Here is a 14,546-nt window from a genome sequence, read left to right as displayed (position 1 = left end):
TCGACGCTGTAGCATTTAATGATTCGACCAGCAGCGATGGCGTGATTTGCGCTGTCAACAAATGACAATAATTAGCGAACGCAATGGATATTACCATTTCAAATTAGCAATTGCTTTGGAGCAAGATTCTATAATAATAATAATTATACCCGCAATGCGCTTACAAGACGCAGGTGCATTACGGAAAATAGAAAATAGCAAACAACTTCTCTAAATTCTATTTACTTCATATGAAACACTAGTTGGTAATGTCGGCAATTTGGTTTTATTTTAATTAAAAACAATGAGTTAACTGCTTTTGCATCTTGTACAGTAATAAACTAGTTAAAATTGTTCTAAAAGATTCAAGATGACGATATAAAAGCTTCATAATTAGTGTAATCAGTCTTCCCGAAACTCTTTCATTCAGGTACCTACTCTTGATGTTAATTTGCGAGTATAATTAACTAAAGAAAGCACTTTAAAGCCCCTCGCTTCGCGATAGCAACAGGGTGGTATTAAATATCATCATAAGCGTGCTGAAAACTTGATTTTATCTTCGTTGAAATAACGGTGGATCTAATAGTTGTAATGTGTCGTTTAATCGAAAAATGCATTTCATTCTTCGCGGGCTATTAATTAATAGATTCCTTGTGCATATTAGGATTGCATAGGCGAATCTAACTGTCAATTATCGCTTGCCTGGCAGATTTAATATTGTCGGAATTCTCTGACAAACATGGCTATAATGAAGGCAAATTGCACGTGAATAATAAAAGCATCAAGAAATTGCGAGTGAGGATTTATTGCGAGCTGTATAATGCGAAATCTTTCAAACTTTCGAAGTAGGCTTATGAAAATTATGAATACATAATTTTTGTTGTAAGTTAATTTGAATTTGAATTCTCTTATAAAGTTTATGTTTTACATGAGTTTATAGTCAGATGTGGTAATACCTAGTTTGTATATTTTTATTAGCTTGAAAGCATATTATTGATCCTGATGACAAATTTATGTCTCGACAGATTTTATGTTTTTTTTTTCCTTCTCATCGCATAAAATGCCTATTTTCGTTCGCCAGCACTTCTCGGCTGACACGCATCGCTTTTATATCCACTTACATTTTATTTGGACGTTTTTATTTACGTCCCATCTCCTCGCATATATCTTTTGCTTTCTTCTTTGTTCGCGCGAGACGCAATCTGATTTCCTATCGCGCGCGCAGCTTTCCGTTTCTGCATGTGTTTTGTTCGTTGTTTGTCCCGTTCGGATCTTTACGATTATTAAGTTGTAACGTGATACCTCGAACACACACAGCGCCAGCGCGCAGCAACAATCTCGCTCCGTTCGAAAAATGTTGCTTATATTTCGCGTTGTTAGTCAATTCCTAATTTGTAAAACAAATAGAAACCGAGTTATTGCCGCCGCTATTCAGACGCCATGAAACAGCGGTTTCCATTTCAATTGAATAGAAGACAATGCGTGTGCAACGCCCGGGCTGAATTGGAAGGAAGTCGAAAGCAACAAGCACAACAAGCAGAACAACAGCGTGCCGCAGAAGTTCGCTTTTAGTTACATTTCATAATTAATCCGTCGTGCGTGTACAAAGGCATCAGCGTTTATGAGTTCCAGGCATGTCCATGTATGGCTGTGCTCGGTTTCATACAATTTAAAGAGTTTAAACTTATCTATAGGCTCGAATTCCAAAGTATCACAATTTAAATTCATAAAACTGTGTTGTTATCACAACTTGGAAGTATTTCAAGCTTTTAAGTCAACCGAAATGTTGCCTGATATTACCATTATTACCGAGTTCAAGTTGCGCAAAGTATCACTGGCTGGAGAGCTTAAATTGCGATGTCACTTCTTGGGTGGTTCGATATGAATACTAATAAGACATCGGCCGTGTACGCGGCAACCATGCGGTGGTCATTATTCTCTGAATGTCTCTCTTTGCTGCGCGCACTTTTATTTGGTACGTGCGGCTTTATCCTAACGTTTAGTTGTTTCTGCCACTTCTCGGCTGCGCCCTGGCCTCTATCTACCTTTGTGTTTCTCGCACATATTCATTACTTTCGCCCGAGTGTTGCTCCGGCGGTGACTCCTTACACGCTTGGCTGCTTGCAGCATTACATGCTCGATTATCGGACTTCCAGGTGTTGGTAATGTTTGCCTGGTTACAGGAATTAATGAACGGTCACCGCAATTTACTTTGGTTTTGTTTTAAACACGAGACATACAGGATGCAAATATTGTTATAATAAATTAGCAGTTTTTAGTAAAAATTTGATTAATTGATATTTGGACCTAGTATATGTCAAATCCATCAATAAAATTAGCAAAATTTATTTTTAAGGAATGAAAAATGCTTATTATGCTGTTAAACGCCATCTCTGATTGAATAAATCAACTAGAACTATAATTATATATCTATATCAACTTCATCCCTAATTTAACACCCTTTCAATCATAATTTCTTATATTGTAATAGTTATTCTGTTATTCGGGGCGAAGACAAATCCAACAAATCACAGATTATCAAAATCTGTTCAGCCGTTCTTTAGTTATACACGTTGTAACTAACATATTAGCTCAGCTATACTCAAACATGTAAAAAATATATTTTTACATGAAAAATTAAGATTATGATAAATTATAGCGGTTATTCTGTCAAAAGTTTTATTCTCCCCTGTATTAACATGCCGCGCACGCAAGAATTACCAATTTTTCATACTACTTTACTGGTTGTGATACCGTACAAAGAAAATAAATGAAAGCTGGTAGAACAAATAGCTGCGTGGCACAAGCTCACTACTTCTTGCCGTGTACAAAGAAAAACTAATTGTGCACGGTGCCGATAGCGTACACAAAACATGACCGAAACTGATCAACCGATCCGTTTTTTAACCGCGATGGTTTGTGCTACTGCATTCAACTCGAGTATTATTTATAATGAATGTTGTGATGCTATAATTTTCGCTTCTTGTAATCGAATTTATTACGCACACGCGTTGATAGCCTCATTCACGTAAGCATAAATAATTCAATAATTTCAAACGCACTTAACAAACAATGCTGCAGAGCAAACACGTTTAGAGCAAAACTATTCATTATTCAAGCATTTCCAATCATAATTTTGCAAGAAAAAGTATCCTATGTTTTTCTCTAAGGATTAATCTTGATCTGTACCAAATTTGATAAAAATTTGTTCATTAGTTTAGGTGTGAAACGAAAACAAACAAACATTTTCAAAAAATTACTAAACAGTAGATATGTGAACGACCCGATAAACGATTTCGATTCCCATTGAAACCAGCATAATGTTTATGCGCCCGAACAAATTTGCCGCCTCTTGGACATCACCTCGTCCACGTCCACAACTCATTGTAATGATCGTTAATATTCCCTTGCTTCCGCAGCCGCAGAATGGCCGCGCTTGTGCTCATCACATGCATGCATATTAGCCATCGCGCGCGCCGTTCATCCATGCATGTAAATGATCAAATAGGCACCAGATACCCGAGGACGTCTGGATGAATAGCCTACAAAATAAGCAGATTGAAAACGCTTTCCGCACCGCGTTTATCAACGCATAAGTAGTTGCTTAAAGTCATTCTCATCCAACACACATAGCCAACAACCAACCGTTCTAATGGCGATGCCTTGCCTTGTGTCAAGGTGTAGCCCGTCTGCGGTCGCCGGTTGTTGGTTAATGGGAATTTTTATTGAGATATTAAATAATAATTGTTTGTAATATCTGACGCTTTTTCATGCTTGCCAGGCTGTAGTCTAGGCCTCTTGATAATCATAATGGTATCGCTTCCAGTTATGATTTTAATTTCAATAGATATCCGTTGATAGCAAAGATTGAAAAGGAAGATGCCAAACGAAAAAAAAAAACTGGATTGGTGATGAGACGCTATGTAATGACGGAATGTTGATAAATTAATAGCTAGGATTCGTTGTTATGGTGTCAGGCGTGGTATTAATTGAGCACCGATTTTTCGATGAATTTTCAACCAGCCTCCAAACGCATCTTACAACATTTTATTACGTTTAAACACTAGACACGCACAAAAAAAACATTCTAATGTCAAGAAATATGATGTATATCCGCTTAATTGAAATATAAACTCGAACCTTCAATGTTGATATAGTTTTCTACACTTTTTTTATGTCGTGTTCTTGTTAGTAATAAAATTTTTGCAACATTCTCACAACTCGCATGATTCCTTTCCTGTCGTGATCATAAATAATCACGGCATGAGCTGAAACACAACCTCCTCGTATTTTTTGTTCATAACTCTCTTCGACGTGCGCAGAGAAGAAAACTGTGCATAAATTACAAACGATAAACGCCAACCTGTAATTACCGATCATCACCAATATTAATTATTGAGTAGTGCTCATTTACTGCGGGCTTTCCTCCAAGGCGTCGACGTTTTGTACAATTTTTTTCTTTTTTGTTTTGAATATCGATTGTATTGTTTTTAAATCACATTTTTTAAATGTTTATTTTGCACGCTAAAGTTAAAGTTTAAAGCTAATTAATTAACGCTATAATACGAGACTGAACGCTTTGGTAATTTATTCCTGGTAAACAGATAAATGTTGTAATAGAATATCGTTTAATTAAAATCGGAATGACACCGGCCGAACGTAGAAAAATTTATTAATCAGTTTGGTCCAAGGTTCAGTTTCGGTCCGTATGCGTTACCGTTTAATGAAGCCATAAATATTAATGAAGAATTTTGTCAAAGCTAATTAATACAACGTGGACACGACAACGACACTGCGTTTATCAACGTGCATTTATTCCACTCCGCGCTCTGTAAACAGTGTTAAGTATCAATTTTATTTAAATCTTTAAAAATTTATCATTTTTGTGTGAAAGTTATGCATATGTGATGCAAATTATAGGCTTCAAAGACATTAATAAAATATTGGTAGCAGACGACAACAAAATTGCGCGTCTCGCATGCATTTGCTTTGTTTTCCTTCGTTTTGCCTTCTTCCGCTTAACTTGCGTACGCCGGAGTTAAACGAAGGGAATTACAACATTGATTACACTTAATTATAGTTGTCGGCGACCCGCCAACTAGATTTCCACCCGATTGTAACCACCAGACGCTGAATAAACATCCAGCGTGCATAATAACGATAAATATTAATTTATCTTTGTTCACCGATGTGATTACACTTCTTATTGAAATTGATTTAAGTTGATTCGATCAAGTTTCCAGCGCTGATTCTAATTTCATCGATCAAAGATAATAGAATTTGTATGGACTTCGAGATGCCAGTTAGTAAATTGCAGTGATTTCACATCAACGTGTTTCTTTTTCAATTATATTGACACTCTATGATATCCGTCTGATAAGCAAGAAGTAGTCGCCAAGTTGTAATCTCAGTTATTTCACGAATCCGCACAGTTATGGCCGCGCTACAAGAAGTCGTTGGCTGGTTGTAACTTACACGATGTACAGTTTAATTTTATTGGTTACCGTGCGCGGCCGATTAATCTCACATATCGGGAGATAAAGTAACATCGCAACGGTACACCAACATGTGTGGAATATTTTAGAAAGTTTACAATGGATCATAATCTAACAATCATAAAATTACAATTTTTTTAGCAGCAAATTATCTTTGATTATCGTAAATTATTTTCGCTTTTGATTAACTATGAGTACCTACCTACATATCAATTGTAGGGTATAATTAAAGATTAATTGAAATGCATCGGAATGTTCTAGTTACATGTAGAAAATTATGCATTCGCGCACGCGTTCAATTAATCGAAAAAAAGCAATCATCTCTTTACAGTGCGTTTTCCATTAAATTAGGTTATGTTATACTGGTTGCATAACTTTGAATTTACATAGAAATAAAAATAAAAATAAAATAAAATCAAAAGTGAATTCTTTTGTAGCGTGCGTCTCGTAAATTAATTAATTAGCTAATCAACGCGTAACTAATTAGTGCAATAAGTCATGTGCATACCTAGGTACTCGAGTATTACTGCAAGTAGATTATACAACTGGTTTTATGACATTTTGAAAAAAATCAACCAAGTGTAAAATGTAATGTGGATGAGTGGAATGTTATGGGAACAGGCAGTATATTAAAGAGGAATTTATTGTTGTTAAGTTTGTAAAGCAAGCCACTGACGCTGTCCCTATTACGAGTTCACTGAAAACGCACGCGTTATGTATTAATTAAATTTCCATTTGCTTTCGAGTGAGACACCGGGGGCACTCCCTGTACATGTTCGCTTAATTGACAATTAGAAAATTAGAAAAGTGCCTCCTAACATAGACATTCTACACTTACAGTACCAGAACCTTCATGGTTGATTAAGAAAAAGATTTTCCGGGATATATTCTTACCTGTAACAAAAAAGAAACAAATATTAGTTTTCATTATTAAAGCAAATCAAGAGTTATAAAAGGGAAAAAAGTCTTTTGTAGGTTTTGTTGTGGAATTACAGTCATTCAGTTCTTTGGAATGGTTAACTGCAAATGGAAAACTTAAAATTTCATTCCTCCCCAATTCTATAGGGTTTTCTTTCGCATTGTAGAAAATTAGTTTTGTCAACTCGCAATGTAAAGCTCACAAGAGCTCAGAAACGACTTCCGTGAATTTTCCGTGTTTTTACCGCTTCTCGAATCAATCCTAAAGCACCAAAACCGCCAACTCACAATGCGATGCTCGGAGAATAAAACCTCACGTTTTCTGTGTCGAGGAGTGCCGAGTGTGGGTTTCAAGTGCAAGCCGGGCGAGCAACAAGAGCAATCAAAGATACAAAGTGTTTCTCGACTACACAAAATTAAATTTAAATAAATCTCTATACTTAAAAACATTAAAAATATTATTAAATCACATTATTATTTATATTTTTTATAGTTTAATAAATGTTTGAGAATTTTGTGCAGTTGGTATATTCGAATCTAATGGAAAAACAATTTGCACGTTGAACGTGAGCTGAAAACGATGCTCAAACTCATGGACAACCTTTTCGGCGCTGCAAAACACCGTGTGCCACACATACTTGATACATCCGCAACGCAACATCTACTCATCAAACCACTCTTTTCACAGCCGAACACCTGAAGCACCATCCACATCAAGGCGCAACACCCGGGTCGTGAGCTCATCGCGCAGAATTCGCACTCGCGCGCTCACCAAACCGAGACCCTCGGGCCATTGCAATTGCTATCGAAAGGGGCAGTTGAAGACATCTGCGCGTGCGCGCGCGCGCCACAGAAGTACACTCAAACCTTCGATGCCCCCGTGGTATCTAGTCTAAAGTTACACGAAACTGAAGGAGTGCAAGAAGAGCGCGCCGAGAAGCGACGCGACCCCGGGGTCAATATACTGGATACATTTTCACGTGCATGGACACCACGCCGCCGCTGCATGTGGGAGCTGTTGTGTGGCAAAGTGTAAACGCCGAGAATGATCGCCGAGTGAAATCTACCTGGGTCCTCTCGGCCAGTCGTGCGTTGGAGTTCACCTTAACCTTCTACATATTGCTCGAGATCGAAGAATTCAACCAATAACAATTTAATCGGCGTCTTTAAAATGACCCAATTTTATCGGGAACATGGCATCCAATATAGATAATCAAATATTTTAAAATTTTAAATCTAAAAGCATTAATACATTGATTGATCGCATAAATTAATGAATGTATAATCCTATATAAAATTCTATAAAACTTGTTTTTGCAAAACACGCTAATCACATGAGCAAATAAAATTTCATTCATCAGCAGGAGATGCCGTGTTCCCCGTTTATAACAAAAATAATTCAACCTGACTTAGATGTAATAACGTGTTTTAAGCATTTTCTCTTTTACGTCCTCGGTTTCATTTAACTAGCCAGGTTTAATGATGCACAGCACTTATGAATGGAACCCATTAAACTCAACTATGATTTATTTGCAAATAATTTACGTACTTACCCAAAACCTCATCCGAAACAGAAAAAACAATTCTCTTCTTCAGTGATTTGTACCTTCGTCAAAAAGCGTCTGCATTCTTTATCCGCCTGAATTTCCTTTTATATATGAGTACCCCGCGCGAATTCCTTCGAATATCAACCGCACATAAATTTCAAGTCCCGAAGAAGCAGAAGCATCTCTTAAATTTCTGCCCGGCAAAATAAACTTGTACGCCGCAGTAAAATATTTCAGTTTATGTGCAACGCGCGAAGCGAGAACTGGATTTCGTGCAATCCTGTCGACATTTCTCGTAAAAAAGAAGACGTTTCAGTCGATAATCTTCGGTGAATAATAATACACTTTGCTTTCGTTACAAACACCAAGTGTTTTCATATTCCAGCAAAATATTACATTTTTTCTTGCATGCAATCAATTTATTTTACAGAAGGACCCACGCCTTGTCGATATGAATGATATTCGAAACGTCCAGACATGGCGAGTCATAAAACCCGATGATACACGGCACGTGAAACTGATATGTGTATCTGCATCCTTTCAAGTTATATAACGAAGATTATAATATCAACGGACACGTCCCAACTTGGCGCTGGAAGAGGAAGAACATTCAGTATGTGTGTTGCGACACAAAACGCGCCTCGCGTGTCTTCCACATTCGAAATCACAGAGTCATTCTCGAAACGCGTTCCACCAAACCAACGGCGGCACAATAAAGGTGATAAATCGAGGCCTCGCTGCTGCCCATCCTTGGTTCATTACGATGGTATTTCCGAACCGAACGAAGACTATTTTGATACGTGTCACTGTCTAACAAAGCCACGAAATATCGAATGGTTTCTACCACTCTCTACACATGAAACAAGTTCCGAAAATTGCATGTTGGTAATAGCAATCGTAATAACATAGATATCAATAATGAGCGTTTCTAAAAAGGGGATTCCGAATTCGTGGAATTTGAAAGCACATTTGACGCCGACTAAAAGGGACATAATAGAGAGCAAAACGAAGAAAGTAGACGCAAGGGTGGCGAAATGAATGTGTGCTGGGGGCGCACGAGGGGCAATTGAACTGCTACAACTTGCGCCATTCGTGCAGACGATGGAATCAAATATTAAAAGCAAAAACGCGTGCAATAGGGGAAAATGTAAACGAAAAAGGAAAAAATGCGCACAATGCAATCAATTTTAATATTTCATAGTGATTCCTTTGTTTCGCAGGTGAAAATTACATCAGACTTTCATGTAATACGTGATTTATCGAATAATTTACACATTTATGCGATTAGAATTAAAATTTCTGTCCTAACTTGTTTTTAAACGCCATATCTTTGTTGCAGATCAAAGTCTGCTGTCGATATTCTAAGAACCGCACGCAATTATCGCTTCTCACTTCATAAGGCAGGATCATAAAAAATAATTAACATTCGCTGCAGCAAGGAAATAAAAAGAAGCACACTAGCACAGGAGGCGACAAGGCGCGTTTGTTTAGATTTGCTGGTTTTCTGCTAAAGATAGACAATTACTTCAAAGCGCTCGAAGTTGCTCTGGCGAGTCGCGCATCGATCACGTACGGAATGACATAGCTAGGAGTAGCTACATTTAAAATAACGCGCGCGACTTCCATTACTTAGTACTGCTAATAACATGCTCTCAGCGCGATCAATGAGGCAATGAACGCAACAGCGTCCTGTCTTCGCGATTACCAATAAGGATTGCATCGGGTGGACGCGACGTATTTGTGCGCGACGTATCGGCATCGGAAGAAATTCTTCATCTGCGGGGCATGCGACGCATGTGCATGTGGCGTGTATCGGTTACGTAAATTACAGGTCTTCCGTTGTCTTCTTTATTTGTACGTGCGGCTTATTGTTTCCAGTGATTGGCTGCGCAGACGACGCGAACAATGAGATTAGTGTCAGTTGTGGAGAGGACTAATCCGGAAAGGATAAGAAATACAAAGTGTCTATAGGAAAAAGTAACTTAAAAAGTAAATCATGCAAATTGAGTTGCATACAGTTCTTTGATTCAAAGCTAAATCTCACTGGATGGCGCCAGTAATGCTAAAAGTTAAAATAGAATAAAAAAGAGGAATTTTATTCTTTAGGAACGCTTTAAAAATAAATGTAAATTGAGTTGCATATCATTACATCAATAGATGCCGCCACTAATACTCTACTTACTTAAATAAAAAGAAAAAAACCAAGTTGTAATCTACTTACGAATAAACTCTTAATAACAAAATCATGTAAATTGAGTTTCCTACCTCTTTACTCAATCCTATTTATCAAAATATGTTGACAGTTAGTAATACTTTGCATAAAAAATATTTTTGTATTAAAAACCGCTATAAAAATCATGTATATTGGGTTGCATACCACTTTCCATAGTCATACCTATACATAACCAGATGGCGCCACTACTACAAAGTTAAAATATGCCTACAACCATGTTGTATCCATTACATAGAATTTTTCAAGAGTGCACACACATGAATCTTCTCCACAAAGGAATAATAATCTTCGGCCTGAGAAAAAGAAACAGCCGAAGAGTGCATATGTTGAATGGCCGCGTATGTTAAACGAATGTGAACAAAGATTTATCACAGGTCGAGGCCGACAGAGTCTATCTATAGCCGCAGCACTAGCATGGCATTCCGACTCCACCCTAGTGTTCAAAGGGATGATTTATGTCATTCGAGCACCGGAGATACATTTGTGTAAAGTCAAACCAAACCAAATGCGTAAACGCCGAGATAAAAGAAAATATACAGCTCGCGGCGCACTGCGAAGGTATTTTCAGCGTGCCTGCAAGCCAAGAAACAAAATTGATGTCATACACGCCAAGAAAACAACCAATTCGAATTCTTACTTCTTCAACATAGAAAAAAATAAAAAATACCTACGATGTTAAGTGATTTCCTACAAAAACAACATCCTCAAACGATCATGTCTTATTAATCGCACCTCGATTTTTGGGTAACTGTACAGTTAAAATTGAATAAAAATTTTTCGATGAAATTAAATTTCATACCAACAAAAATAGATTTTGACCCCGACGTGATTTGAACACGCAACCTTCTGATCTGGAGTCAGACGCGCTACCGTTGCGCCACGGAGTCATATATGCAGCTAGGCAATACTCAGCAAACACAAACGATTTACGGGTTGAAATGTTTAGCTTTTCAAGGTGGTGTTCACGGAGCGCATGTCTTATTATGTATAAATATTGCATTTATTACACCTGCAATCGATACCTTTCACCGTGGCACCGCCGCACCGGAGGAAACGCGATCGTAAATATCTCACATAAATTAATTTACTCCGGTGCGCGCGCGCGCGAGCGTTATTTATACAATTAAGTCATTATATATAAACGCGGGTTGTGCGTAAAAATAAATGAAGCGCAACGAAATTTGTCCGCGTTCAGTGTGGTGTGGTGTTTTTTTTTTCGTTTCATTTCATAACGAAGCCGCTCCGCGCCGGGGAAGGCCAATAAAAACAGCGTGCACCGGTCGACGGGTTTAAGTATTTCAGGATACGTCTCAATTCGTAGGATTAAATTAATAAGAATACTTAGTGTCCTCACAAAAAAAGAAAAATGAAAAAATTACAACCGTTTCCCAAGGAAAATAATCATCATCATAAACACATCAATTATAACAGTTAATTTAATTATCTACTCGAGGTAAATGCGTAAAATAATTAAAAATTAATTTACTTTATTTTATTTTACTCGTGGTTATTATAAAATTAATTGAGTGCGTTTAAAGTGAAAGTTTTTTTTTGTTTTTGCGATTCGCCCTGTATTAGAGTAGAAATTGTGGATAAACTGGAAGAATTTTAACAAGCAATTTAAATAAAATATATTATGAGAGCTGCACCACAAGGCGCAATCGACGATCATCGACCAGCGACCATCGACCGGTTTTTACGGAACGTAGAGAAGAATACATTGTGGAAGAAGTTGAAGCTGAAGAAATCCGTAAGACTAACATACGGTTACCGATCAGATGAAAATTAAGTCACATTTGTAACATTCAACCAAAATTGCAAATCAACAAAAAATTAATTTCACGCCAAAAATTAATATAAAATATGTTCAATCAAAATCAGCAACTTGAATTGCACGTCAAATATGTAACATGCCACCAAAATTGCAGATCAATAAAAAATTATAAAAATCAATTCAAGCAAAAATTAATATGAAACATGATCAACCAAAATCAACAACTTTAGTTGCACGTCACCTCATCCCTTTAAAACTACTGAAAACTTTAAAAATATATAAATATGAAGATCTAAATAGAGCAATAAAATAAATTCTACTCGAATGAGGAAGTCTTCTCCGCTTCTAATTAAAAAATAAAAACTCTTAAAATATTCCGGAAAGAATTCGATACGAACTCGACTTCTTACTACTTAAGTAAATACTTACCTAATACCGACAAGTCTGGCTTGTCTGAGAATTACAGATGCTATACAACTTCACCGGTTGTAATTTAATTATTGTGAGCTTAATACACTTCAGACATGACATGATAAAAGTCATAAATTAACACATTAGATGATTCGCTCCGCTGATCGTTGGCTAATAATTTTAATATTGATTATTAACCACAATAAACTCTGTTGAATCGACATTCAAAGCGCGCAATTGACGAAACATGTTTTTTCCACTTCTAATGTATGTAATTAGTGGATAGAGTTATAGAAATTGTAGAAGCTCATCTAATGATTGATTATCACAACGTTTTGCGTCTCGTTACGGCCCGGTACAACTCAATAACCGGCGTTGATGTTGAAGTAAAATATAATTTTTTAAAAAACGCTAACGAATCTTTCGTCTCGTCGTTAAATATATAACGCATTTAATTCAGGCTTCGGCATTAAACTGAAAATGAATGAACAAACGATCAATCGTCACACGCTGGCGATGTGCGTGCATCATCAATAACCGTCCGGCGAAACAAACTCGTGCATCAATATTAATTAAAATAGTTTATTGATTATACGCAGATAGACGCAACGCACAAGGTGAGGCATGTGAAGTACGAGTAGACGTACAAAGTTTCTATCTGTCTACCAGCTGCAAGAACAGATCAAGTCTTGTGGTTTAGAAGAGAGAAAAAAAAACAGATTCATTAGTGCGGTAGTGTTAATTGGATTTTAAGGTTACGCATTGTACTGGATCTACTCGTAAGCGTGTGAAGTATGAAAAGTACGAAAAATCGATGTGAGATGAAGTTTGTTGAGTTTATGACTTAATAACTAAGCAAATTAACTTCTAGGAGAGAACTACATTTCAAGGCTAGTAAAATACGAACTAATAAAGTCAGAATTCGTGGAATCATGGTAAGAAATTAGAGATAGAGTAATAAAATCAGGTAATAAAAATAAAAATCTCTGAATATCTGATTCAAATTTGAAAGAGGAAACACGAAAACGACAAAATTCGAAGTTAAATGAATAAAATCTAGAATGAATGTATGGTTAGATAGATTTTTATGATATTTTGTGATCAAGTAGCAGAATAATGATAAATATATCAAAAATTTTAATAGAAAAATAAAGATAATAAACCAAATACTTTTTTACCGCAAAAATTTGATAGGGGAAAGTAGCCATATTTGGACCATTTTTATATTTTTTGATTTATAGAGCCACATATAAACTGTCAATAAATATTAAGTAGCGGAAAAGTAACTCACAAGGCTTACCAACAAAATGATATTTTTGGTTTAAGTAAAAATTATATTTATACCCCTCAAATTTCAATTTTAAAAAATTGTGTTTTTGGTCCAAATTAGGAAACCGGTTTCCTAAATGGGACCGCGCGGTTTCCTAAATTGGACCATGCTTTTTTAACGGCAATTGACACAATAGTAAATTTTAGTTTTAGCAGTAACACAAGCACATTTTGTATAAACCAAAATGCGGCATTTCATACACTGGATCATTTCGAAGATTTGTACTCGTCCACAAGCTTTTCTAGGAGGTCGAAAAAATGATATACGTTTTCCCTGTAAAACTCCGGTGTCTGTCTTCGGTCCAACTTGGGCAACTTGAAGAATTTATATATAATGATTAACAACAATCTTAATATAACATAACCTCTCAAAATTAATACTATAAATTATAGATAAATAAAGAAGCTTTCTGATGATAAAATAATAATCGGTAAAACTAACGTTTAAACGGCTTGACAGCTCTTGCACTTACGTCGTTATAATAGATTTGATAATCAATGATACACGAAGTTGTTGTCACGACGAAAGCACGCGGCAAGTTTTAACCCAAATAGTTGCATTAATTGTTTATAAATACGAGTAAAACAAGGGGCCAGTCAATTTTTGCATAAACTTCAACAGTCTGCGGATATCGTGGTGGTCCAACTTAGGCGCTGGTCCAAATTATGCTACCTTCCCCTATATAGATCAATTATTTGCTTATTTAGAGACAAAATCATGTAGAACACCAATCGGAGAAGAACTCAACACTGACGTCACTTCCCCCACCATTTCCACATAGATATATGAGAGCCAAAGAGGGTTCGATTGAATTTTGTTGAAATAAATGTGATTTTTCACATTAGACTCAATAAAAAAC

The 14,546-nt window shown here is 36.5% G+C and overlaps 1 protein-coding gene and 1 non-coding gene across 2 annotated transcripts in view; both read right to left on the bottom strand.

Annotated features, from left to right (window-relative positions):
* Window positions 1-14,546, bottom strand: part of LOC135796245 (frizzled-2-like) — a 58,433-nt gene that overhangs the window by 2,097 nt on the left and 41,790 nt on the right.
* TRNAW-CCA (transfer RNA tryptophan (anticodon CCA)) lies at window positions 10,988-11,059 on the bottom strand. Its single transcript has one exon. It is a non-coding gene; the product is annotated as a tRNA-Trp (tRNA).

The sequence above is a fragment of the Atheta coriaria genome, unplaced genomic scaffold (genome assembly GCF_025399875.1).
Source record: "Atheta coriaria isolate IRGN ID8LTWV9N9 unplaced genomic scaffold, Caltech_Dcor_3.1 hic_scaffold_7_pilon, whole genome shotgun sequence".
In the NCBI taxonomy this organism is placed as follows: Eukaryota; Metazoa; Arthropoda; class Insecta; order Coleoptera; family Staphylinidae; genus Dalotia; species Dalotia coriaria.
The sequence above is the reverse complement of the archived record's forward strand: the minus strand, read 5'-3'. Positions and strand labels throughout refer to the sequence as shown.